Genomic DNA, 27,493 nt, shown 5'->3' on the forward strand with positions numbered 1-27,493 from the left:
TTTCCTTCTCCAAGTGAAGTTGATTATATTGTTGAAAACCGTATTCTGTCTATTTAACTTTGTTTTTTATACTCCAGTAGAACCCTAAGTCAGAGGAACGAATTATTTTGACAATATGGTTGTTTCCATTTCTTTTCTTTCTTTAACAGTGAGACAAGTTAAATTAGTATAATCGTGCCCTAATAGAGGAGTGGGCACTGAAAATAAATCACCCCACCTAAAATTTTGGAAGGTGAGGCGATTTATTTTTTCATTTTTAGTTTGTAGGCTGCGAATGCCTATATTTAAGTTTTATTCTAAGGCATATTTGAGGATCACAATAAACTCTGGTATAGTTATAGAGTTTATTGTGATTCTCATGTAACAGAATAGTGGGTTCATTACCTGGTACTTGTTTGGAACAATCTGGGTTCAAATCCTATCAGTGACTGAAGGAATTATATAAGGTGTCTTCATTTGAGGATGAAGTTCAGTTGTGGATTTATGTTCATTGCATGAGGTGTTAGCTGGAGATCCCCCCCCCCCACCCTATGGGAGATGCCTGTATGGGGTCCATACCTCACTGCATTTCAGGGGCATTCAACAGTGCCCAAATCCATTCCTGATGTAGTTGGGAAGAAAATCTTACTCCCTCTACTCGGGTGGAGAGAGAGTAAGATGCTATTTTCAGTTATTCCAGGTTTTTATCCAACATAACATACATTACTCCTAGATCTTTTTAATTAACAACTACTTTTGTTTGTTATTTCCAAAGTAATAAGATTATCTAGAATTACTATTGCCCAACTCTACATTTAATTGCCATTTTTCAGATGAAAGTTGGGAACTGTGATTCACTTACATAACTAATTGTAAGTGAAGTGCCAAATATAATATCTTGTGAGTCCTTGATATCCAAAATTCTGCTGAATGTAAAGTTAAAACAAGTATCTTCTATCTTATTTGGATAACATATTTGACTGTGTTCAGTGATTGATGCAACTAACTACAGCCAATTTAAGAAATGAAAAAAGCCCCCATGGCAAACAAAACGTGGTTTGTTTTGGCAATACACATGGTTCACAGGTAGGCTGCATAAAATTAACATTGTATATCATAATAGTGAATATGAGATTGAGTGATATGCAAGTAACAGACAGACTGATTGGTGTGGGCCTAACAGACTATAACATTATAGGTGTAAGCAACTAATTGATGTAGTGATTCAGATCAATCAGCATTAACAGAAAGCAGTTGTCAATAAGGTTCTGATAGTTTTTCATAGTCTCTTTATGTACACAGAAATGTCTCCAAAATATTTATACAAATAGAGAAATAAAATATACTTGGTACTAGACATTTCCTTAAAGCATTTCATATTATCATTCTCTTCTTGTGCCACGATACCCTGTGAGTTTTGGGTTAGACTCAGTCTTATGTAACGACATAGTGGGATTGTCACTTGTTTGGAGAAATGTACGGCAAAATCCCATCAGAGATGGAAGAAATTCTTAAGGCTTCTTTAATCAGGACCATATTTAGCTGATCTCAGCTGGAAATTGATTGAAGGGTTCTTCTGGGATTTCTTCCACATGGTATGCAGTAAAGACCATCTGAACTGGCACACTAAACGAAACAGAGTACCAAAACAGCAATCAACCTCATTCTCTCATTTTTTGTAGACATTTAGCTTCATGATGACTTACTAATTCCAGCAGAAAATTACTGTTGGCATGAATGTATATATTTTGTGTCAGGATTTAGATTGAATTTAAACATTCAGTAGAACCTGAATAAAAAAAAAAAAATTCTAGGAACACATGCAAGTCACAATCCCCTTGTGGGTAGCATGTCCAGTAGACCATTGGTTGGACAGTTCCGAATAAATTTCTGACCACAGAGGCATGCGTGTAAGATGATTTTATAGACCGTATTCTATTTATTTATATTGTTTTCTACTGAAGAGACTTATCAGCTCAGTTCTGCTGAAAAAAAGAGTTATCATTGATGGAATTTGTACTTAAAATTTTCCAAACAACAGACAAATGTCTTACCATCTATATCACAGTTGTATTTTTGAACTTATTCCTGTCTTTAAGTGACTTTGGTTTGAAATCATTTTCCAATTTTAAGCCAGTACCACGGGGGGAACTCGTTTCCTGATTTTAAAACAGCACTGGGGAGGGTAACTCAGTTTCCAATTTTATTGTATAAGGCCTTGAGTAATTTGAGTAATTTGAGCAAGAGGAATAATGCTAATGGCATTATTCCTCTTGCTCAAATTACTCACCTGAGGGGGTATAAATTAAAATTGAGGAAAGTCAATTGTAGAATAGATATACTGAAATTTGCCTTTTGGATGGGTAAAATGGGAAGGTTTTTTTTTTTTTTTTTTTTTCTCCTTTGGCTGATGCTATATACATTTACTTGCTTTGCATCATATGCCTCTGCTAATGCTATCGGGCTTGGTGGTGGCTTTGTTTTTTTATTCTTTTTTTTTTTTTTTTTTTTGATGAAAACCCCAAACACGAGAGGTATTAGAACTTATAGTACTCAGTAATGTGCTTGGGTTAGAGGTTAAGAAGACGAAAGAAGATATTTGTTGACATTAGACTTGAACTTATGTAGACTGTAATTTTCAGGAAATATGTATGAAGGAAGGTTGTTCCAGAAAACGGCAGTTGAATAAATAAATGAGGAAGATGAAAAGGTGGTTCTGTGAGGTTGAAGTTGGACAGTAAATGGATGTTGGCTGGTGGCAGCACGTGTTCAGACTGTTTTGAAAGAGAGAGCGGGAATTATAGAAGCAAATTCAGAAGAACAGTGCCCATGGAAGTATCTGTAGAAAAGGAATGTAGCACAAACAGTATGTCTATGAGACAGGGAGTGGAGAGACTCTGTTAGAGAGGAGTCATTAATTAACCTAACTGCCCTCTTCTGAATGGAATCTAGAAGCCTGAAGGAGGTTTTGGGGGCACCGCCCCAGATGTGGGAACAATATTCCATGGTAGGGAGGATTTGTGATTTGTACAGAGTGAACAGCTGTTTGGAAGTAACGCCGAGAGTGAAAGAGAAAACCAAGTTTTTTAGATGCAGAGGATGCAATGTTTGTAATGTGCTTGTGCCAAGAGAGAGATTAGAAGTCAGGGTAATCCCCAAAAGAAATATATCAACTTGCCTAGAAATCAGAGTGTCACCAAAGATAAGCATATGAGCAGAACAATCCTTTTTGTGAGATATAAGACAAGACAGAGTTTTAGAAGGATTGAAATTAACTAAGTTTTCTTTGCCCCATTGGGGAATTACCTGGAGATCAGCATTTAAGGAATTGGTAGAAGATATTCGAGAAGTTGAAGCTGATTGAGCAGGGCAAGGTTTCTCAAAATGGAAAGTGGAATGCAATGTGCTATAATCGCCAAAACTATGGATAGTATTTTCAGTCAATGGAAGAAATTTATTAATATACAAGAGGAAAAGAGTGGAGGAAAAAATTGAACTTGGGGGACACCGGCATTAGTGGAGAAGTTAGAAGATAGAGCCATCTACCATCACCCTCAGTGAGCGATCAGAGAGAAAACTGGATAACCAATTACAAAAAACAGTTGGCAAACCATAAGATGGAAGCTTGTTTAGAGGTCCTTTATGCCAAACACGATCGAAAGCCTTTGAGATGTCAAGAGCAACTGCTTGTGTTTCACTGAACTTTTCCATTGAATTAGTCCATAAATGGGTAACATAAGCCACAATATCGCCAGTGGATCGACACTGACGGAATCCATACTGGTGATCTTTGATCAGATGGAAGGTTTCTAGGTAGTGTAAGAGTTGGCAGTTAATTGATTTCTCCATTACTTTAGAAAGAGTAGAAGTAATTGCAGTGGGATGATAATTGGATGGGAGGGATTTGTCACCCTTTTTAGTAACTGGCTGGATATGAGCAAATTTCCAAGCAGAAGGAAAAACAACTTTGGAATAAGAAAATGAAAAAGAGGTGGCAAAGAACAAGAGTAAGTTCAGGAGCACAGATTTTGAGAACAAGTGGAGAAATACCATCAAGACCTGGAGCTTTCTTAGCATCAAGATTCGTCAAAATCCCGTGCATGGAGGTTGCTTGTGCATACTATATCGAACAGCAAGAAACGCGTATATGGAAAGAATAAAGAAATCAAAGCAGCAATTCTGGGAGTGACTTGTCTCTTACACAGGAAATTTGGACCCCTGGGGGGTACAAAATCACCACAAACCAACTCTCGGGGGAAGTGAACACTGCTACGGAAACCCCACGGGGAAGCCTAACCACCACCTGGAGGGACTCAGTCTCGAATATCTTAAACAACGTTTTTCATCCAAACATTAATCCATCAACAACCGAGCAGCATGAGATCTGCAGAAAAAAAATGAAACCTATTGGACTGGACAAGTTGAACCGCAGTTCACACAGGAAGAACTCCTAGCCACGGCAGCTCTTGTTAAAGGGAAAAAATGTCCGGGGCCTGACTTGTTTGAGTCTGAGATTGTGAAGAAGGTTGTGGAGCTTGCCTTGTAGCTGTTACTGCACCTATTCAATCTCTGCCTACACACTGGCACCATCCCAGATGACTGGAAGGTTGCAAATATGAAACTTGATCCTTAAAAACCCAACAAAACCACCACATCTACCAAGTTCATACAGGCCTATAGCCCTATTGTCCATATGCAGCAAACTCCTAGAGCGTCTCCTCCATGTACGAATCCAAAGCCACTACGAGAAAGCAAACCTAGTACAGTCAATCCTCGTATAGCACGATAGTTGTGTTCCTAGAAATCCTTGTGCAATGCAAAATCGTGCAATATGAACAACAGGCCGTATGGGAAAAATGGGGTTAGGTGCTGACCACCCAAGATTGAACACACATTTGTAGCAAAAACATTACCAAACACAATAAATAATTGTAATAAAATATGCATTTTATTATGACTATTACGTAATAAAATATTGCTACTGCTTTTGCTTCTATCATAAGCAAACTTGTTTTTTGTTTGATTTTCTATCCATACAGATGACAGCCGTTCCATCTCTTCCAATTCTTTGGGTCTTAATCTAATGGATTTTAATTACACTTTGAGTTGTTCCTGCTAAGAAAGTTGTTTTTATTTTCTCTGCATTCTTTGTAATTCTCGGCGTTGCCTCATTTAGGCCTGTAGCACGTGCAATATCACATGGTCTTTCATTTTGCTCAAAGCGTTTCACAATTTCATATTTTTCTCTATCGACAGAGGCGGACTGGCCATAAGCCTTATCGGGGAAACCCTGGTGGGCCGGAGGCCAGTGTGATTTTGGCCATGAACACTAATATGAGGCCACTACAAATTTTTCCGGGTAAGAATTTTTGACCCAGTCTGCCTCTGTTGTTTATCGATATTGCTTTTCTTTTTCTATCTGAATCTGTAGTGTTTTCACCAGGACGCACTTCCTTTTCACACCTTTTAAATATTTTATCCAAATTTTAGGAAATAAAGCACAATTGCAAAATGAGGAGGCACGCTTGATACACATAAACAAAGCTGCATGCGTGTAGCAACTGAATAAACAACACCAAAGGCAGAGACACACAATGAACACCTCACTAGCTCATATTTTACTAAAGCACATTTCTGGGGGTTACTAACATAAAGCAATAAAAACAGTTTGCAGTTGCGTTTCTGATAGTGGAATCTATTATAAACTGGTAGTAAACTCTATCTAATTGCATTTGTGATAATACCGATAGCTGGAATTGTGTGGGTTTTTACACTATTATGGTGAAATGTGTTTCCCCTTCACTGTTATAAAAAACAAATACATTTTCAGGATCTTTTCTTCATTCCTATCATGTTGTGTTCAGTTGGGGTGATTCCGCATTCGACTGCCATTTCTTGTAAACACAAAGGCGAATCATGCATAAGCTATTTGTTATTTGTTTTTTTTTTTTTTTTTTTTAGGAGCATTAGCAACTAAGGCCATATTGCTCCGGGATATGCGGTGATCATTCCCTGACCTTTCTGCATCCTCCATATTTGGTGGTGACGGGCTCGAACCCCGATCTAATCAAGAAGCGTGTGCTACGCACTGCTGCTCCTTCCCACCTGGCTACGTAGGCGCTGCATGCATAAGCGAATTCGATTCGTGTTATATATGATATCGTTCCCCTATTTATAAATCGTGTGTGATCGAATTCGTGTAGTGTAAACACGTGTTATATGAGGACTGACTGTATCACCAAACCAATATAGCTTCAGACTGCGGCGTTCCAAGTCGATGCTCTACAGGCACTGCTCAGTCAGGCCCTCCAAGCAGACAGGAAATACTTCCTGATGATTACAATAGATTTTGCGGGGGTGTTTGACACCCTATGGTGGCCGAGCATCCTCCGCAGGCTGAGGCAAGCAAATGTACCAGACAATCTGTTCAATATCATGAAAAGCTACCTCTCAAATAGGGTGTTCCTTATCAGAAACTCACAAGACGCATACACCATGGCTGTCACCAGGGCTCAGCCACGGGGCCGACCTTATGGAACTTGGTGATGGACGAATTTCTATGCCTTGACCTCGGGGAAGTTCATTCACAAGCCTTTGCTGATGACCTCTTCCTGATGGTGGCTGCAAATTCCAGGGTCCAGCTTGAGACCTTGGCAAACCACGCACTCCAAATCCTCCAGGACTGGGCAAAAACACACTACCTGACCTTATCACCATCAAAAACAAACTCTCTGCTTCTTAAAGGAACTGTCTGTATTACAAGACCACCACAGATTAAAATTGGAAACAAGACTGTAAAGTTGTCTGAGCAACTCAACTCAAATATCTTGGCATAATACTAGACAGAAACCTCTCTTTCCAAGCTCATCTCAAATACATCAGAACCAAAGTAAGAAACTATACTGCCACGTTTGCTAGGATCTCCCGTCGGGACTGGGGTCTCAACAAGCGAACTCTCTCACTGTATTAAAAGGCTGTCTTCATTCCTGTGATTACGTATGCAGCCGGAGTTTGGTTTAGAAAGGCTCCGACTGCAGTAAGCAGACGAATCCTGGATTCCACTCAATGCACAGTCCTGCTCACCATCTCTTGTGCCTGCTGCACTGTGAGTACACAGTCCTGCTCACCATCTCTTGTGCCTGCTGCACTCGTGCTGTCCAGGTCCTGGTGCCCCCCCCCCCCCCTTGATGAGAACTGGAATGTTGTATCATCTTTCTAAGGGCGTGTCTCAGACCTGCATGGGATTCGAGCTGAATCTTGCCAACAACCAAAAAATGGAGAAGAGACTTCAAACACACATGCAGCGGTTGTGGCAGGACTGCTGGACAAATTCAACCAAGGGGAAATCAGCCGGAGATTCATCCCAGATATTAGCAGAGTCTATCCAAAATCCCCAACACGGTTTTCTCCAGGCCTGTATGCCACATATTTGCTTACTGGCCATGGTGCAATAAAGGCAAAACTAACAACATTTGGCCTAGAAGAGGACCCAACGTGCTCCTGTTAGGACTGGGATCACCTCATGCACGAGTGCCCCCTCTATGATTACCTCCGCTGCCAGCTTATCACAAAGCTGACATATACCAAAAGGCAAAGAAAATAACCTACTGGATACTAAGGAAGAGTATCAAGCTCTCAAACTACGCACAGCAGCTTTTCTTGAGGTGAAGACAACTAATCGCATCAACATGGTAACCCTCTACTAATTGAACCCAGGGACCCTGATGGTACTGGGAACAAGGCAGCAAAACTTGACCAGCATTACCATCATTGTTGTGAACCCACCAAAAATTACTACCAAGTGAAGAACAACTTGACCAGGAACCACCACTGAAATGTTCCAAAACCTCTGAATAGAGACAACCCATGAATTAAGACAACCTGCGAAAGACAAAAGGTTTGTATACTACTGGACTTGACTCTCACGGATATGACCAATAAGACAATCTCCTAGATGAAGACTGACAATGCCACCGCCTTGCTACTAGATGTCAGTTGCTATTCTTGGCTACGTGGCATTCTGAACCGGGTGCCTGTCTCCCTGCCATCCCCTTTTTTTCCTGGTGGGGCCAGTACCCACTGACCTTTCTGGGGTTGCCTTCCCTATCATCCCCATACTTCTGTTTCCTCCCCCCCCTTCTTCAGTCTTCACTCCTACTCTAACTGAATATGCACTTTTTTTTTAGGCCCTTGCCACTGAAATCTTAGGAAATTAAGTGGCAGGGCCTGCCAGATCACTTACTTCTAATGCAATCCCTCTATGCCTGACCTACCTCCTCAGAGCTAAGTGTGGGCAACGGAGGGGCCCAACGGCTAAAAGGTCAGAGGAACAACGCAACATGACACTACACAACATAAACATATACCTTACACTTTTTAAAATCTCTGGCCTTCACAGTGTTCTGTGTTTCACAAACAGAGTACACAACACAGAGATGGGGGAACCCCTGGGACCATTAGACAATGAAACTTTACCTACCCATCTACCTTAAAGCTGAGAGCATTGCTGAGTAGATAGTACTATTGTATATAAAACAGATATGTATGCCTAGGAGTTACTTCAAAGATCACTAAGAGCATCATTAATTTTTTTTGTTGTTCTGATTTTGTATTAGTGTGTGTGTGCTATACAGAAAAAAGAATGGCCAATTCTTTTTTAAGCAGGTACCCCCTTCACGGATTTCTGTAGAGGTGTGGCGTGTTAGTGTTTAGCAAGTGCAGCCCCTTGTAATAGACAGGTCACATCTATGCCACCATGCTAGTGGTTTCCCTCGGACCTTTTCAACAAAGCAATGGGAGAGAATACATTCTAAAGATGCAAATGAGCACAATCTTGGCACTGGTTTAAAATTGGAAACTGAGTTACCCTCCCCAGTGCTGTTTTAAAATTGGAAACTGAGTTACCCTCCCCAGTGCTGTTTTAAATTCAGGAAATGAGTTCCCCTCGTGGCATTGGCTTAAAATTGGAAAATGATTTTAAACCAAAGTCACTTAAAGACAGGAATAAGTTCAAAAATACAACCTAAACACAGGAATAAACACACAAAAATACAACTGTCAACGGAGATCGTCAGAGTATGGATGACATTTTTGTTTTCCTAAAATCAGTTGATAAATACCACCTTGTGTGAACTCTTAGCAGTAGAAAAACAAACAAATAAGATGTAAGTAAGTTGGTGCATTAGCAACTCTGGCATTATAGCCACAGTTGCTAATGCACCAACAAACTCAACAACAGCTACTTTGCTACCAGGAAAGGCTGCTTCCCAATACTTGTCCATGCTACGAGGAGACGAGCCAGAACTATACTCGTACTATACTAAATGTATTGTATCCAGCACTCATAGGAAGAAGTGCAAGTCGTGGGTGCAACAGTCACCTATTACCATGTACAGTGGTCAAACCCACAGAGAATCCTGCGTCTACTGGAGATAGTGCAATACCAGTTGATGCCAGCAGTTCCTGTATCCAGGAGGCCCAAGTCTGGGTATGAGCAGGTGAAAGGGGCTAGTATTTAAAAAAAAAAATCCTGTCTGCAAAGGGACCAGCATAATTAACAATTAATTTTAAATTAAAAAAAAAAAATAATTCAATTTAAGAAATAATAAAAATAAATAAATTAAATAATAATAATAATTATAAAATAAAAACTAAAACTAATTATGAAAAACAAAAAATAATCATAAAGGTTAACACCACCCTAAGGAAACAAAGAAGTCTATGTAAATAAAACTGAATTTCAGAACAGGAGGGTTTCATGTCAGGTTGTAAAAGTAGTCTTCTTTAGCCCAGAAGTCAATTCAGTAATGCACATTGTCTGTTAAAAACCTGTGTAACAAATTCCTGCAGAGCTGAGATGGCATTGTGATTTGCAGTAAGATATCTTTCTTTTCCAGGAGAAAAATTGTGTACTGTACTGTACTAGATAATGTTTGTCTTAAATCTTGTAAACTGGACCAGAAAAAGATGCAACTCTAATCTTCAGAGGTACTGCAGAAATCTGACGTACCTAGATTGAATTTAAGAAGACAAGCCCTCAAAGAACCATGGCTAGTTAAAATGTATGATGTAAGAAGGCTTGGATAAAACCAAAGCTGATTACTTTTCGAGGTAGCGAATTTAATGTCAGATATAAAACATTTGGTCACTGCTCCTTTGGTTGAGGAATTCCATCTCACCTGCCATCTTTTATGGCTCAGTTCAGCGTTTTGTTTTTTCATGCAGTGGGATCATAGGTAAAGTCAGAAAAAGTTGGAGGTTATCCTTTATGAATATAGTAAGCAAACCCATTGTAGGTGAAACGCAGATCCGAAGGTTTGAACTGTGATAAGTTTAGTTCTGTGAAACCATATGCTGGCTGCATATGTGATGATTGGATAAAAACTATGTAATATAGAATTCTGAGAGTTCCCTTTTTTAAACCCCAATCCTGTTGAGAGATTACAAACAACATGGCTGTAAAAGTTTAAACATTTTTGGAAAGGTTTTGGATGTGTGATGAGAATGATAATTTTTCATTCAAAATAATCCAAAAGTGTTTATGAGTGGCAAAGATACTCCATTAAACTTTAAACCAGAGGTCAGTTATGGTCCAGTTTTCCATGAAATATCATCATCTTAGTTTTAGAAGATGACACCTGTAATTTATTTTTCAGAGTCCAATCCAGCAAGTTATTGCGTACAGAGTTAGCACAATGCTCCAATTGGGACCTTGGAGTGACTATGTACTAAGATGGAGAGATCATCAGCAAACATGATCATTTACATATCAGCCATGTCAGATGTAAGAAGACAGCCAATCAGCAATGACGAGGTTCCACACAGGGGACCAAGTATTGAACCCTGTGGGCACACCTTGAGAAACAGCCTTAGATACTGATTGATGCTTGGTTTGGATGAAGACAAGACAGAGAGTGGTAATCAATGGACACTGCTCATCGTGGACTAATGTTATTAGTGGAGTCCCTCAGGGCTGGGTCCATTATTGTTTTCTGTATTTATAAATGATATTGATGATGGTATATCAAGCTTAATGTCCAAGTTTGCAGACGATACAAAGGTTGGCAGGGTTGTCAAGGACACTACTGACACTGTGCTGCTGCAACAGGATCTGGAAAGGTTGAGCAGATGGGCTGAGAGGTGGCAAATGAAGTTTAACATTGACAAATGTAAAGTACTACACATGGGAAACAGCAACCCCAGAGCAACGTATCAACTCTGTGGTACTACACTGACAGTGGTATGGAATGAAAGGGACTTGGGGGTGGTTGTGCAGGCAGATATGAAGTTCTCTGAGCAGTGCAGACGGGCTGCAAGAGTAGCTCATGGAGTATTGTCAATGATATACAGGAATTTTTCCAGCAGGGATAAGGAGGTGATTATTCCCTTGTATAAGGCAATGGTCAGGCCACACCTAGAGTACTGTATACAGGTCTGGAGGCCTCATTTCAAGAAAGATGTAGAGCTGCTGGAAAGAGTACAGAGAAGGGCAACAAGATTAGTGAATGGAACAAAGGGGTGCTCTTACGAAGAAAGGCTTAAGTTTTGCAAATTACAGTGTCTGGAGACTAGGCACCAGCGAGGTGATCTGATAGAGGTGTATAAAGCCTTGAATGGTTTGAGCATGCTCAGTGCTGATGGGATTCTTCCTCTAGCTCAGAATAATCACCTGAGAGGGCATAAATTCAAATTGAGGAAAAGACAGATGTAGGATAGACGTGAGGAAATTTGCCTTTAGCCAGCGGGTGGTTGGTTGGTGGAACAGACTTCCATCCCTTGTAGTGGAGGTTGATAGCCTAAATAAGTTTAAGGCTCAGCTGGACAGGTATTTTGAACGAACAAAGGGGTGAAGTGGAAGTGGGTTTTTTTTTTTTTTTTTTTTGGCTGATGCTGCATAAGCTTGCTTTCTTGCATCAAATGCCTCTACTAATGCTAATGCTATTCACCAAAGTAACTCTTGAAGAGAAGAAAGAGACATTTAGAACAATGTGCAATTCTAAGGTGCTGTAGCACACTCTCCCACCAAACATTGTCGAGGATGGCTTTGAAATCAATAAAAATTGCAAGTGCATATTTGTGAGTAGAACTATCAGTTATCTTTTTAAATTCAAAAAGTGCATCTTCGCAACTACAAAGTAACTTTTGAACAAAAGGAAGCGATGTCTAGAACAATGTGTGATTCTAAAATGTTGTATTTGAAGTGAGGAAAGCCATATTGAAGTGAGGAGTATAGATTATTTTCCAAAAGAAGTTGATTATATCCGTATACCATGAGTTTTTCTAATAACTTGCCTAAATGGAATAATATGGCAATAGGCCTGTATGATTTAGGATCACTTGGTGGTTTACCTAGGGATTATTTTAATGAGACCAGATTTACAAATAACAGGGAAATTCCCAGCTTCAAGATGCTTGTTGAAGATTTCAAAAGATGGCTTGGCCTAAAAGAGAAAAATCATTTTATGAAATTGCTTTCCAGTGGATCAGTACCTGGGTATTTGTTGTTCATAGAAGAAACAGCATTTTTAAGCTCTTCCATAGAAAACAAAGGAGTAGAAATGGGCAAATTGTATTGCTCATTATTTGCCCTAATCCCAGAATGGTAGGTAAAAGAATCTCAAGTATTTAATTAGCAGTTTGTGTCCACTTTCAGTATTAGCATTAGTAGTGGCATATAGTGCAAGAAAGCAAGCATATACAGCATCAGCCAAAAAAAAAAAAACCCACTTCCCATTCATCTCTCCATTTGCTCCAAAACTTTGTCCAGTTCTTCCTTGATTTTATTTGTTATCAACTTTCTCAATGACAGAAGTTTATTCCAGCAATCAACTAATTGCTGGCTAAAGCTGGCAAATTTCTGCACATCTATTCTACAACTGTCTTTCCTCAAATTGAATTTATGCTCCTTCAAGTGCGTAATCTGAGCAAAGGAAGAATTCCATCAGCATTATTGAGCTTGCTCAAACCATTCAAAGCCTTACACACCTATGTCAGATCACCTTGCAGGTGCCTAGTCTCCAGATGCTGCAATTTGCAGAACTGAAGCCTTTCTTGGTAACAGCAACCCTTCATTCTACTCACTAATCTCAATAATCTCTGTACTTGTTCCAGCAACTACGTCTTTCCCAAAATGGGGTCTACAGATCTGTATGCAGTATTCAAGATGTGTCCTGACCATTGCCGTATACAAAGGGATAATCACCTCCTTATCCCTGCCAGCAGAGTTCCTGTTTATCATTGACAAGACCCCATGAGCTGTTCTGTAAACTTCATATCTGACAGCACAATTCCCCCCAGGTCTTTTTCATTCTCCACTATCTTGAGTGTAGTACTGTCAGTTGATTATGCCTTTTAAAGGCATAATCAACTGATTAATCCACAAGGATTTAAGGATTTGCACATCTGATTTCCTGGAACAAGAATTCACACCATCAGTTACATCCATAAAAATAACCAATACCCTGCGGGAGTGCAGCAACGCACGCTCTTTGAGTTTACAGAGCTTCAAGCCCCTGACTGTTAAATACGGTCGATCTGCCAACCCGCACTGGACCAGCATGGCAGATTATGGTCCAATTCACTCAACATGAATTGTTGAAGGGGCTTCCATCCTGCAGTGGATTGATAATGGCTGTAGGTTATGTTACCCTATGAAATTTATAAATTAAGTGATTAATTTTAACTACCAAATCCGGCTAGTCTAGGTGGCAGTGTCCTCTTGTAGAGCTCTGATACATCTTTTAGCAAGATGTATAAGTTATGTTCATGTCAGACGGCACTTGGGATTTCTCCCATCTCCACGTGTGTTCGCTGTATCGAGGACAGTACACTGTCAAGCAAGAGACTTGAAAGTGTGTGGGCTGTGCAGTGGGGCCTGGCTTATTGGCCGCCAGGTCCCTAGTGGGGCCCGACCTTGCCCATACATGACCATGTGGAGGCTAGCCGGGTGTGTCCAGTATCACAGCAAGTTGCTCCGGCTTGTCCTTCCACCTAGTTTCCTGGGATTTCAGTGACTAGAACCTAAGAAAAAAAAAATTTTTTTTCATGCGTTTGATGTTAATGCTTAATGAGATTGCTGTTAAAAAATCGCTGGTTGGAGTTGAATGCTAGAGAGATGTGTTAAAAGGCCTAATAGGTCAGGAAAAATTTCGATGTTATTAAATTTAGACATGTGGGTCTATATGCTAGATGAAAGTAATAGTGGAAGGGAGGGGAGGCTGAAGACTGGGGGGTAGAAGTAGAAGTAAGGGGTCGATAGAAGAGATGACCCTTGCTAGGCAGTGTGGCATGCCCATGCCATACCAGAGGGAAGTTTGGATGGTAGGTGGGGCGGCGACGAAAAGTTATCTCCGCCTGCCAGGGATAGGGGTTGGAAACAGGCTGGGCTAAGTGCAGCTGCAGTCCTGGTCTTTGTTCCAATATCTTGGTTGTCCTTTTCTTGTGGTGCTGGTCATTTTGTCACATCCATGTGTTTGGTCAAGTATGATTGTCCTTTCCTTTGGATCAATTTCCTTTTGTCTCATTTTTGGTTTAAGTCAAGTGTGCAGTGCCGGTTGTCACTAATTCTTGTGGTCAGTTGTGGTTGTTGAGTCACCTGTTGGGTTGAGAGGAAACTTTGTGGTCGCTGTTTCTCTAAGTGTTTCGAGGTCACAAACTTGCGGTTTCCTGTTTGTCACAGAAGGTGGTCACTTTATTGAAAGTTTAGGTTTTCTTGACATGTGGGGTGATAAGATCTTAGGGTCCCAATTCTTTCTTCCCCAAGTGTGGTTGTGTCATTTTGTTGTTTGCACCTTCTCCCACGTTGGTAATTCCTTTTGTTGTCATTTATCTCACCACTTTCCTAGTTGGGGTTTGGTGGTTGTGGTAAAGTTTGTCGCTTGGCATATACAGCCTGGGCAAAGTCTGAGAAGGCTCTGTAAGTCTTGGCAACCTCCAGAAGGTGGTGTTCATTATTTCTTGGGCTGAATTGAACCTTGGTGATTAATACTAATCTGAGGTGCTCGTAGTGTTGGCATTTGTGCACCATGTGGTCCCAGGTCTCAGGGAACCCGCAGGCACACAGGGGTTCTCCACTAGTCAGAAGGTGACCTGTTTACTTCTGATGGCACCATGTCCTTCCATCAGATATGTAACTTGAAGATCTGGGGAAAACCAGGCTGGTAGCATTGGGTAGACTGTATTTATCTCAGGGATGAATTGAATTTTTTTTGTTATTTGTCCCTTTGTTGTTTGGGTCCAGCATTGTTGCCATATTCCATGGAGGTAAGCTAGAAGCCGCATCTTTTCATTTGCTCTGTTGCTTGCAGGATCTCTGGTGAAGTCTTTGTAGCTGGAAATTCATCCCAGCTCGAACCACCTCCAGGTCAAAGGGCAGGCTTCCTGTCATCACTTGTAGTGCTGTGGTGGAGACTGTGGCAAACTCTTGTCATGGTGAGTAGCACCCTCGGCCGCCAAAGTTATCGAATGTCTCCGCGAAATCAGCTGAGATAAGCAGCAAGTATTTGCTCTGTCAATTTTGAAGTGCCAGAGCAATGTTTTCTAGTGCGTCGGTTGTGCTTCTTTGTACCCTGAAACCATATTGGTTTGGTGCCGGAAGTTGTGCTCAACACTGAGAGCAAGGCAATGGGTTGATATGACTGATAGGTGCGGTGGTTTGCTGGGGTTTTTGATTAGAAGCTTAATAACAGCTTTCTTCCAATTTGTTGGGAATTGTCCCATTGCCAAACTGTGATTATAGAGGTTTAGTTAAAGGTCCGGAGCAAACTCGACTAAGTTTTTTGCAATTTCAGGTTCAATCATGTCTTCTCCAGGCATTTTCCTATTTCTCAGTTTGCTGATGGCTAGGTGCAAGTCTGGCATTTTGAAGAGTGCCTCATGGCTGGTGGTGCTGTACTCATCATTGTCGCTACAGAGTTTTCCTGTTCATGGGTTTGGGGTGTATGAAACAAAGGCAGCCTGAGGCAGATTGTTATCATTATTATTGTGAGGACTTTTTCACCTTATGTTAGGTTCTTATGGAGGCTGCTAGGTTCATATGGAATTCTTTGGCACCATGCTAGTGGTTAACATGGCGATTGGGATGGTCATTACTGGTCAAAGAAATGTAACACATTCTTTGTGTTACATTTCTTTGACTTCCTGACTTTGGTCGCTCTATTTCCTGAAATTTTCCTCGTTGGTTTTCTGGATGTTGCTGGAGTTTGGCACCACTATGTCAATCAGGTAAGTAGCTGTTTCCTCCTTGTTGATGAGGATGGTCTGTTGTGTGGATTTGCCTTATCCATTATTATGGCATGGTCCTGTTACAGTTTGTGAGTAGGGGTGTCTAGTATGGTTTGGGGTTTGTACTTGTAATATAGTACACTTTTTGATTAACTGGCATTTTTGTGCTAGCTTTTGATGTATTATCCTAGCAACCTGGTTGTGTTTATGGGTGTACTCTGCCTGGGTGATTACCTTGCATTCTATTGTGATGTGTTGGATTGTTTTCAGGGCCAGATGGCATCATTAACATGTGTCATCTGTCACTCCACGGTCCTTGGAGATGTATTTCTTATAGTTCCTGGCATTGATTACCTGATCTTGGATGGTGAGCAAGAATCTCTGGGAACTGGGTCTTTCTCTTATTTTATGTTATTTAGTTTTATTGCTATCTATATAATTTTATTTCTTTTCTAATACCCCATCTTGCCTTGGAACCACAATTGGGTAGTTATTTATAAGTTTGGATTCACCACTGGGGTCCTCACTCCCTCCAAGACCCACAAGCTACCTGACTACACTATTATCCTTTTACAGAAAACTCCGGTTCATGAGGATTTTTTTATTCCCTTCTTCTTCCTCTTGTTCACGATACTAAAGTGGTTTACTGTAGAACTGCATGTATTTCTCTGTATTGATCAGACATTTTCATTTTTATTAATGTTAACAAGTTTATTATTCAGTGTTAATCATATGGAATTTGCAAACGCATAATTATCATAATAATAAAATGACACCCTGTCAGCTATAAGGGCAATACAAATATAAGGATGGCTGGTATATACTCTCCTCTACACTTATACATAATTCTACATATAGTTCACTTTTCTTTTAGCCAATTCCATGAAAGGGTTTCTTAGTCTAATCTTATAAATATTATATCTACCTGTATAAATGTATACATACGTATACACTACGGCATCACAGTCGGGTACATTGCCTTCTTTGTTCACAGATCAATGTAGTTCACATATACAGAGTGAATTCTCAATTTAAACTCTTGCTTTCCTTATACCTGACAATACTTTCAGATTTATAGTTCTACACATGCATGCCTCTTTGTCACAGAATGGTAATATTCTCCCTCACTCACTCTTTCTCACTGCTTAAGTAAATCTATTCTCATCCTTTATTCAATTACTCAGGCCAACCTATTTGCCTTGCATAATGTCTATGTGATTAACTATCAGTTTTTCAGAGGACTTACTTGTACCATTTCTTCTTGCTTTCTCTTCCTTTTCTTTATCTTTCTTCTAGATAGAGTTCTTTCTCAAGGATTCCTACGATCTGCCATCTTCTTCGAATGCCTTCTGCAAGGCCCTTGCTTGACATTCCTCTCTTTGATGCGGCTATCACAAGATTCTTCTCACTATTGGATGCTTTTTCTCTCTAGATAGGAAAGATTTCTGGTTCTCCTCATCTCAACGCTATTTCTTTAACCACTCCTTTACTTGTGGTCTCTTCCCACTATTACTTACTAGATATGCTTCACTACCCTACACTCCCTTCCAAAAAACACAGCACTTTTTCATTACTATTTCTATCTTCTCCCAACTTTCATACTTTGACCTTTCGCCATCTCACCTCCACCAATCTTTCTCCACCACACCAAAAGAAGGGTACCTCCGTAGCCAGGTGGGCAGGAGCAGCAGCGCATAGCACACACTTCTTGATTAGACCGGGGTTCGAGCCTGTGACCACCAAATACGGAGGATGCGGAAAGGTCACAGATTGACCACTGCATATCCTCGGAGCAATATGGCCTTAGTTGCTAATGCTCCTAAAAAAAAAAAATAACCAAAAGAAGAAAGCCCCCTTTCTCTCACCTCGACCAACCTTGGGTATGAGGATATTACCACATTGACCAAAATTTTGCAGCTCCGGTGAACACTGTTTCATTTATATTTAGTTGTTTTATTGACTTAATTGTTATAATAATTTATTTTCTATAAGTAGCTTTATAGTTCTAGCCAAGCTCCGTGGCTTATTTTTGAAATTAGATAGCGATTTTGAAAGTTAATACTTGGTGTCTGTAGATTTTATGTTCGTAACTTGCTGCCGTTGTTATACGATAGGGAATAGCATAACGTTAACGTAAAACTAGATAGCGAAAAACGTAGCACTGTATTAGAACTCTGTTAAATTACTATAGTATTATCAATTAATCAGTAAAATTTATTAATCTTTTTAAAATTCATTGTTAATTAAATTATACTTAATGGAATCATGACCCAGTTCTAGAGCAGCAAAGCAGCGTTCACAGAATAGCCAGAGTGCTGTGGCTCGCTGGAGAACCAAAGGGGGCGATTCTCCAACGAATCACAGTCTAAAACAATGAAATGTGAAATGTTTGCAGACCTGTCTAGAACAGGACATGATCTAGCCAAGGGAGGATATCTTTGTGTGTGCAAGGCGCAGAGACTGTGAAGAAATTAGGTACCAACTCAGTGTTCTGATGGGCTCAGTGTTCTAGGGGGAAATTTGAAACTGCTGCCAACAATGCCCTGACTGTTCTGCAACATTGGACCAAGCTACATTGTCTATGAGAGTTTGAGGTGTAGGGTAAATGCCCTCAAAGAAATTAATATGAGGGGCCCATCAAGCTCTCAGCTGCCCAACTCAATGGCAGAGCTCACTCCTGTACATTGGGCAACACAGCGGCAATCTCCAAGGCAGAATGCACTGGTCTCACAGGAACTAGTTATTGTCTGTGACTCTATTGTCAGGGAGACGGGGAATATATTATCCAAAAACGATAGGTGGAACAGGACCAGGGTCTGTCTGCCAGGGGCAAAAGTTGATGGCGTTGTAGGGCAGATATCATCTTTTAAGGGCACAAAAGGTGATATTGTTGTATACATTGGCACTAATGACCTTAAGAGTAAGGGATCTGCAGATTTACTTAATGCTGGAAAAGAGTCGTGAGTTAGGGTTAAATTTGAAAGTGTCTGCAATTCTGCATAGACACGACAGGAGCGAGTATATGATAAGAGCCTTGTCAATCAATTCGGCCCTGGAGAGATTGTGCAAGGCTCATGAGGTTGAATTTTTTTCAAAATGGTCTGTGCTTGCTAAGAGGAGAGACTGCTTATACAGGGATGGGATACACTTAAATAGAAAGGGTGCAAGAATATTTGCGATGCTATTGAGGCAGTGTTAGGTGGGTCGAAAAACTGCTAGATTGGGGGGGATACACAGACTAAAAGATTAACGGTAGCTGCAGGCAGATGCGAAAGTGATTCTTGCACTGCTTCAGTTGTAATGAGCAGCAGCCTAGAGAGCAAGTTGCTGGGGACTTCAAGAGCTTCTGGCAGTCATCATGGAACAAGTAAATACATGGGCTGTGTTAGGTAACTAAGAGTAAGAACAAGTGCATGTATACTTGCATGTACACTAATGCTAGAAGTATAGTAAATAAAATTGATGAATTTGAAGTGCTGATCAAGACATCAAAGGCCGATATTGTTGGGATATCAGAGACATGGTGTCACACAAATATAAGTGCAGTGCAGAATTATAATTTGGGGAGTGCAATCTGTACAGAAAGGACAGGCAGGGTAGGAAGGGAGGGAGGAGGGGTTATGCTGTTAGTTAAACACATAAAATCTAAGAAAGTGCATCCAGTTGAAACGGGTGGACAGTGCAATGTTGAGTCTGTTTGGTGTGACGTAAACACTGGGAAAGGGAAAATGAGAGTGGGAGTATGTTATAGGCCTAATGACTCTGATGAGTACAATGAACAGTTCTTCAAAGAAATAGAATGGGCCAGTAAATCAGAATGTCTTGTAATGGGGGATTTTAACTTTCCAGATATTGACTGGAACTTGTGGGTTGGTCACTCGCACGCTAGCAAGACTAGCGTGGATTTATTGTTTTTTACAGCAACACGTTCAAGAGGCATCCAGAAGGAATAATACCCACCCTTGATCTAATTATCAGCAGTGATTATTCATGCATTAAGAATTTGAAGATAAAGGAACCACTAGGTGACAGTGATCACAGTGTACAGATGTGGGATTTACTTAAAGATGTAACTATCATCAAGGGTAAAGGGAATCGAGTGTCTCCTAGTAAATCTCCATTAGGTAATGTAGTGTGACTAGTTTTGTTAAGAAATAACCGAAATTAAGCAAATTATTGAAGAAAAGATGTTTCCAATTGATTTACTATGGGAGGAAGGCACACTAACCCACAACTCTGTTAATTTTAAGGATATCGCTAAAAGTTGAGTGTTTCCCTAGTAATCTCCATTAGATAATGTAGTATGACTAGTTTTGTTAAGAAATAACCGAAATCAAGCAAATTATTCAAGAAAAGATGTATCCCATTGGTTTTCTATGGGAGGAAGGCTAAATAACCCTATCACACATCTTTGTTAGTTTTAAGGATATCGATAAAAATCGAGTGGTTCCTAGTAAATCTCCATTAGATAATGTAGTTTGACAAGTTTAACCCTATCACACATCTTTGTTAGTTTTAAGGATATCGATAAAAATCGAGTGGTTCCTAGTAAATCTCCATTAGATAATGTAGTTTGACAAGTTTTGTTAAGAAATAACCAAAATTAAGCAAATTATTCAAGAAAAGATGTTTTCCATTGGTTTACAATGCGAGGAAGGCACACTATCACTCTACTCTATGAGCCTTGCATATACTCTCCAGGGCCAAAATGACAGACAAGGCTCTCAACATATACTCCCTCCTATCGAATCTGGGCAGAATAGCAGACACTTTCAAATTTAATCCTAACTTGCAACTTCCCCAACACTTCCCTGTACTGATCTCCTAGTGCTGTGTACAACAATATCTCCTTTTATACCCTTAAAAGATGATATCTGCTCTACATCAACTACTTTGATGTAGAGCAGATATCATCCTGGTTTGTTGTGTGGGATGTTCTTACTACAGTGGTCTCAGACAGTTTTTAAATTTTATACAGTTGGATCAACTAATGATGTTATCAATGATGAATTCTACATGGGAAGCATTCAAGAAATTAGGCTTTTCACACCAACTAAGGAATACTGTTCAAGGTTCAGGCCTAAATGGATGTTGGATGGATTAATAAGGCTCGTGGCAGAAAAGAAAAATGCATGGGATGCATATAAATTATCGGGCGACACAGAAGCCTATGGCAGATATAAGCTAGTCTGTTATCAAGTCACAAAGGTGGTTAGGCAGGCAAAGGCAGATTACGAGAAATCTTTGGCATAGAACACAAAGAAAAACAGCAATGAGTTCTTTATTTATGTAAACTCTATAATTCAACTCCTATAAGGAAGGAGTTGAATCAGATTGGTTCACTTAACATAGATGGTTCCAATATTGAAGATCCGGCTCAAGTAGCAGATAAACTGAATGCGTATTTTGCATCTGCATTCACATATGCAGAGTTATTCAAGGAGGGGAATGCAAGAAGTTTATCAAACTCTAATCACTCTAACAAGTGATTTTGTAATAACTGAGAGCAAAGTAGAGGAGGAATTGTTGAAGTTAAATATAAAAAAGGCACCTGTGGCAGATGGAATCTATACAGTTTTAATGAAGGAGGTAGCAAGGGAAGTAAGCAAAAACCCTTAGCCATAATTATGAGAGCATCCTTAGAGTCAGGGTAGATCCCCATGGACTGGATGTGTGCATATGTATCCCCAATTCAGAAAGGGAGTTCAAAGGATGACTCAAATAATTATAGACCTGTTAATTTAACTTCTGTTCTGCAGAAAATAATGGAGTCACTGGTTAAGGAGGTGATACAGGAGCATTATCATTAGCATTAGTAGAGGCATATGATGCAAGAAAGCAAGCTTATTCAGCATCAGCCAAAAAAAAAAAAAAAAAAAAACACACACACACACCACTCCCATTTCACCCCTCCGTTCGTTCAAAATACCTGTCCAGTTGAGCTTTAAATTTGTTTAGGCTATCAACTTCAACAACAAGTGATGGAAGTCGGTTCCACCAACCAACCACCCGCTGGCCAAAGGCAAATTTCCGCACATCTATCTGACATTCGTCCTTCCTCAATTTGAATTTATGCCCTCTGAGGTGATTATTCTGAGCAAGATGAAAAATCCCATTGGCATTGAGCATGCTCAAACCATTCAAAGCCTTATACACCTCTATCAGATCACCTCGCCGGTGCCTAGTCTCCAGACTCTGTAATTTGCAAAACTTAAGCCTTTCTTCGTAAGAGCAACCCTTAGTTCCATTCACTAATCTTGTTGCCCTTCTTTGTACTCGTTCCAGCAGCTTTACATCCTTCTTGAAATGAGGCCTCCAGACCTGTATACAGTACTCAAGATGTGGCCTAACCATTGCCTTATACAAGGGAATAATCACCTCCTTATCCCTGCTAGAAAAATTCCTGTATATCATTGACAAGACACCATGAGCTACTCTTGCAGCTCGTCTGCACTGCTCAGAGAACTTCATATCTGCCTGCACAATTACCCCCAGGTCCTTTTCATTCTCCACCACTGTCATTGTAGTACCACAGAGTTGATACGTTGCTCTGGGGTTACTGTTTCCCATATGTAGTACTTTACATTTGTCAATGTTAAACTTCATTTGCCACCTCTCAGCCCATCTGTTCAACCTTTCCAGATCCTGTTGCAGCAGCATAGCGTCAGTAGTGTCCTTAACATCCCTGCCAACCTTTGTATCATCTGCAAACTTGGACATTAAACTTGATATCCCATCATCAATATCATTCATAAACACCGAAAACAACAACGGACCCAACACTGAACCCTGAGGAACTCCACTAATAACGTTAGTCCACGTTGAGCAGTGTCCATTGATTACCACTCTCTGTCTTCTGCCACTCAACCATCCCCTTATCCATAGCAGCAATTTGCCTCCAATGCCACACTGCTCCAATTTGTGCAGCAGTCTTCCATGTGCAACAGTATCAAAAGCCTTTCTAATATCCAAATATATAATATCAAAGTTATTCCCCGCATCCAGTTCTTTCGTGACTACATCATAGTATCCAATCAAATTGGTCAGGCAAGACCTGCCCTTAACAAAACCATGCTGCGTCTGAGCTATAACTGAATTCTTGTCTAGATGATCCTGCAGTGCTTCTTTAACCAGTGCCTCCATTAATTTACCTGGAACAGAAGTTAAACTAACAGGTCTATAATTACTTGTGTCAGCCTTTGATCCTCCTTTGTGAATTGGGGTTACATTTGCACATCTCCAGTCTATGGGTACCTCCCCTGAGTCCAAAGAAGCTCTCATAATTATGGCTAACCATAACTCTAGATGATGCTAATGCCATCGCCAGACACAGACTCAGACAGAAACATATAGAAACTGATCACCAAATCTGCGAGATTAATGCAAATAGGAACATCACTAAGACCATTGCCAGACTGAGAACTCGACACATGGCAGGTATGAAAATTAGTGCGGATGGTACCAGAATTTATAAACTTTGCAGAAACTGCCCGAGAGAACAGCTTACTCCGGAACACATCTTCAGCTGTCCTGCAATTCAGGCGACTTTGCAAAGCATGGACGAATCCCCTTTTCAGGGAGAACTTTACAACGAAAAGATCGTGGACTTAGCTAAAGCAGTGATATCAGCGCATGGTTCAATTTGACTTCAAATGGACATGACACCAACCAACCAACCATAATTATGGCTAGGGGTTTGCTTACTTCCTTTGCTGCCTCCTTTAATGTAACTGGATAGATCCCATCCACCCCAGGTGCCTTTTTTATGTTTATCCTCAACAATCTCTCCTCCACTTTCCTCTCAGTTATTACAAAATCATCCAGCTCACTGCCAATGTTTACTTTACCTACATCATTCTCCTTCCTGAATAACTCCTCATGCGTGAATGTAGATGCAAAATACTCATTTAGATTGTTAGCCACCTGAGCAGGATCCTCAACTGTTGAACCATCAATATCCAGTGGACCAAATATGTAAAGAACACTTTTCTGTTTTTCTTTGCATCCTTTGCCAAGGATTTTTCGTAGTCTGCCTTTGCCTGCCTAATCTCCTTTGTGACTTGGTTACAGACCAACTTATATCTATCATAGGCTTCCATGTCACCCATTAATTTGTATGTATCCCATGCATTTTTCTTCTCTGCCACATGTCTCATTAGTTCATCTGACAACCATTTAGGCCTAAACCTTGAACAATATTTCTTAGTTGGTATGTAAAGCCTGGTAGCCTCCAAGATTAGTTCCTTGAATGCTTCCCATTTTGAGTTTGCTGTTGGTAACATCATCGGTTGGTCCCACTGTATAGAATTTAAATACTGTCTCAGACCATCATAGTCGCCTTAACGAAAACAAAAACCCTTCCCTTTAACTCTGATGGTAGTTACCTCCTTGAGTAAATCCCACTTCAACACACTGTGATCACTGCCACCTAGTGGTTCATTTATCTGCAGATTCTTAATGCATGAAGAATCACTACTGATAATCAAATCAAGAGTATTACTCCCTCTAGTTGCCTCACAAACATGCTGATGTAGAAAACAATCATCCAATAAATCCACAAAATTCTTACTAGTGTGCAAGTGACCAACCCACAAATTCCAGTCAATATCTGGGAAATTAAAATCCCCCATTATAAGACTCTCTGATTTACTGGCCCACTCTATTTCCCTGTACAATATCTTATTATACTCATCAGAGTCATTAGGCCTATAGCACACTCCTACTCTCAATTTTGATTTCCCTATGCTTATGTCACACCAAACTGACTCGACACTGCCCTGTCCATCGATGTCGACTGGCTTCACTTCCTTGGACTTTATGTGTTTCTTAACTAATAGCATAACCCCTCCTCCCCTCCTGTCCTGTCTATCCTTTCTATACACATTGTATTCCCCAACTTCCAGTTCCGCATTACTTATATCTGTGTGACACCACGTCTCTGATATCCCAACAATATCTGCCTTTGATGTTTTGAGCAATACCTCAAATTCATCAAATTTATTTACCAAACTCCTAGCATTGGTGTACAGGCAGGTATACATGCACCTGTTTCTATTCTTAGCTACCCTAACACAACCCATATGTTTTCTTGTACTGCAATGACTCCCAGCAGTCTCTGAAATATTCTGCATCTTGTTTTCTAGACTGCTGCTCATACCAATAGAAGCAGTGCAAGAATCACTTCCACCTCTGCCAGTGGCTACTGTTAATCTATTAGTCCTTGTATCCCCCCCCCAACTAGCAGTTTTCCGACCCACCTAACATTTCCTCGACAGCATCAGCAAAAATTCTTGCACCCTTTCTATTTAAGTGTATCCCATCCCTGTAGAAGCAATCTCTCCTGTTAACAAGTACAGTCCAGGCTGAAAAAAATTCTACCCCTTGAGCCTTGCACAATCCCTCCAGGGCCGAATTGATCGACAAGGCTCTCATCATATACTCCCTCCTATCGTGTCTGGGCAGAATTGCAGACACTTTCAAATTCAACCCTAATTCCCGGCTTTTTTTCAACAGTGACCTGTACTTGCTAAGTAATTCTGCCGGTCTCCTACTCTTAATATCATTAGTAAAGGGCATCATGGGGAGATCCCCATGGACTGGAGATGTGCAAATGTATCCCCAATTCAGAAAGGGAGTTCAAAGGATGACTCAAATAATTATAGACCTGTTAATTTAACTTCTGTTCTGCAGAAAATAATGGAGTCACTGGTTAAGGAGGTGATACAGGAACACCTAGACAAGACAGCAGTAATAGTTCAGACAGCATAAGTTTGTAAAGGGGAAGTCTTGTCTGACCAGTTTGATTGGATACTACGATGTGGTCACAAAGCAATTGGATGAAAAAAAAAATTTTGATATCATATACTGTACTTGGATTTCAGGAAAGCTTCTGATACTGTTGCACATGGAAGACTGCTGTACAAATTGAAGTGGTATGGCATTAAGGGCAAGTTACTGCAATGGATAAAGGGATGGTTGAGTGGGAGATGGCAGAGAGTGGTAATAAATGAACACTGCTCTAGGCGGACTAATGCTATTAGCGGAACCCCCAGGGTCAGTGCTGGGCCCATTTTTGTTTTGTGTATTTATCAAGGATATCGATGAAGGTATATCTAGCTTAATGTCCAAGTTTGCAGATGATACAAAGGTTGGTAGGGTTGTTTTTTTTTTTTTTTTTGTCTTTTTGTAGTTGTTGGCGCATTGGCTTCTGTGGCCATAATGCACCTCCCAAGGTTTTTGCAGTACTTTGATCCAAGCCCGAAGCAGGATTCGAACCCACAACCTTTGGGTTGCCGGGGGCAGGGTTGTTAATGACAGTATAGATAGTATGCTATTGCATATGGGTAACAGTAACCCAAGAGAAATGTACCAATTGTGTGGTACTACACTCAGGGAGGTGGAGAATGAAAAAGAACTGGGGGTAACTGTGCTGTCAGTTATGAAGTTCTCTGAGCAGTGCAGATGGGCTGCCAGACAGGTCATAGAGTTTTGTCAATGATATATAAGAATTTTGCTAGCTGAGACAAAGAGGTGATTATCCCTTTGTACAAGGCGGTGGTCAGGCCACACCTTGAGTACTGTATACAGGTCTGGAGGCCTCATTTTAGGAAGGATGCAGAGTTGCTAGAACGAGTACAGAGAAGGGCAACAAGATTGGTGAGAGGAACAAAGGGGGTGCGCTTACGAAGAAAGGCTTAAGTTCTGCAAGTTGCAGCATTTGGAGAATAGGCATCTGTGAGGTGATCTGATTGAGGTGTATAAGGCCTTGAATGATTTGAGCAGGCTCAATGTTGATGGGATATTTCTGCTTGCTCAGATTAAGAACCTGAGGGGGCATCGATTCGAATTGAGGGAAAACAGTTGTAGTATAGATGTGCGGAAGTTTGCCCTTAGCTAGCGGGTAGTTGATTGCCGGAACAGACTTTCATCTGTTGTTGTGGAAGTTGATAGCTTAAATAAATTTAAGGCTGACCTAGACAAACATTTGGAGTGACCGGATGGGTGAAATGTTGAAGGTTTTTTTTATCTCTGGCTGATGCTGTATAAGCTTGCTTTCTTGCATCATATGCCTCAAATAATACTAATGCTAACCCTTCTCTTCAACCACCAAAAGGAAAAGGCCCCTTCTCCCTCTCTTTTCATGCCCTTTTCCTTTTTCATCTCATCCTCTCTCTCTCTCTCTCTCTCTCTCTCTCTCTCTCTCTCTCTGGCCAATTACCTTCTATTTTTCTACAGCATCCTCATTTTAATTTGATTCTGGCCCACTACTTCTGTCTAGACCCCGTTCTGATTG

The 27,493-nt window shown here is 40.5% G+C and overlaps 1 protein-coding gene across 2 annotated transcripts in view; it reads left to right on the forward strand.

The window, feature by feature from the left end:
- CSN6 (COP9 signalosome subunit 6) overlaps positions 1-27,493 on the forward strand; it is a 256,482-nt gene that overhangs the window by 786 nt on the left and 228,203 nt on the right. The gene's annotated exons all lie outside the window — the stretch shown is intronic.

This window comes from Mastigoproctus giganteus, chromosome 9, assembly GCF_048544385.1.
Source record: "Mastigoproctus giganteus isolate SK-2022 chromosome 9, ASM4854438v1, whole genome shotgun sequence".
Classification (NCBI taxonomy): Eukaryota; Metazoa; Arthropoda; class Arachnida; order Uropygi; family Thelyphonidae; genus Mastigoproctus; species Mastigoproctus giganteus.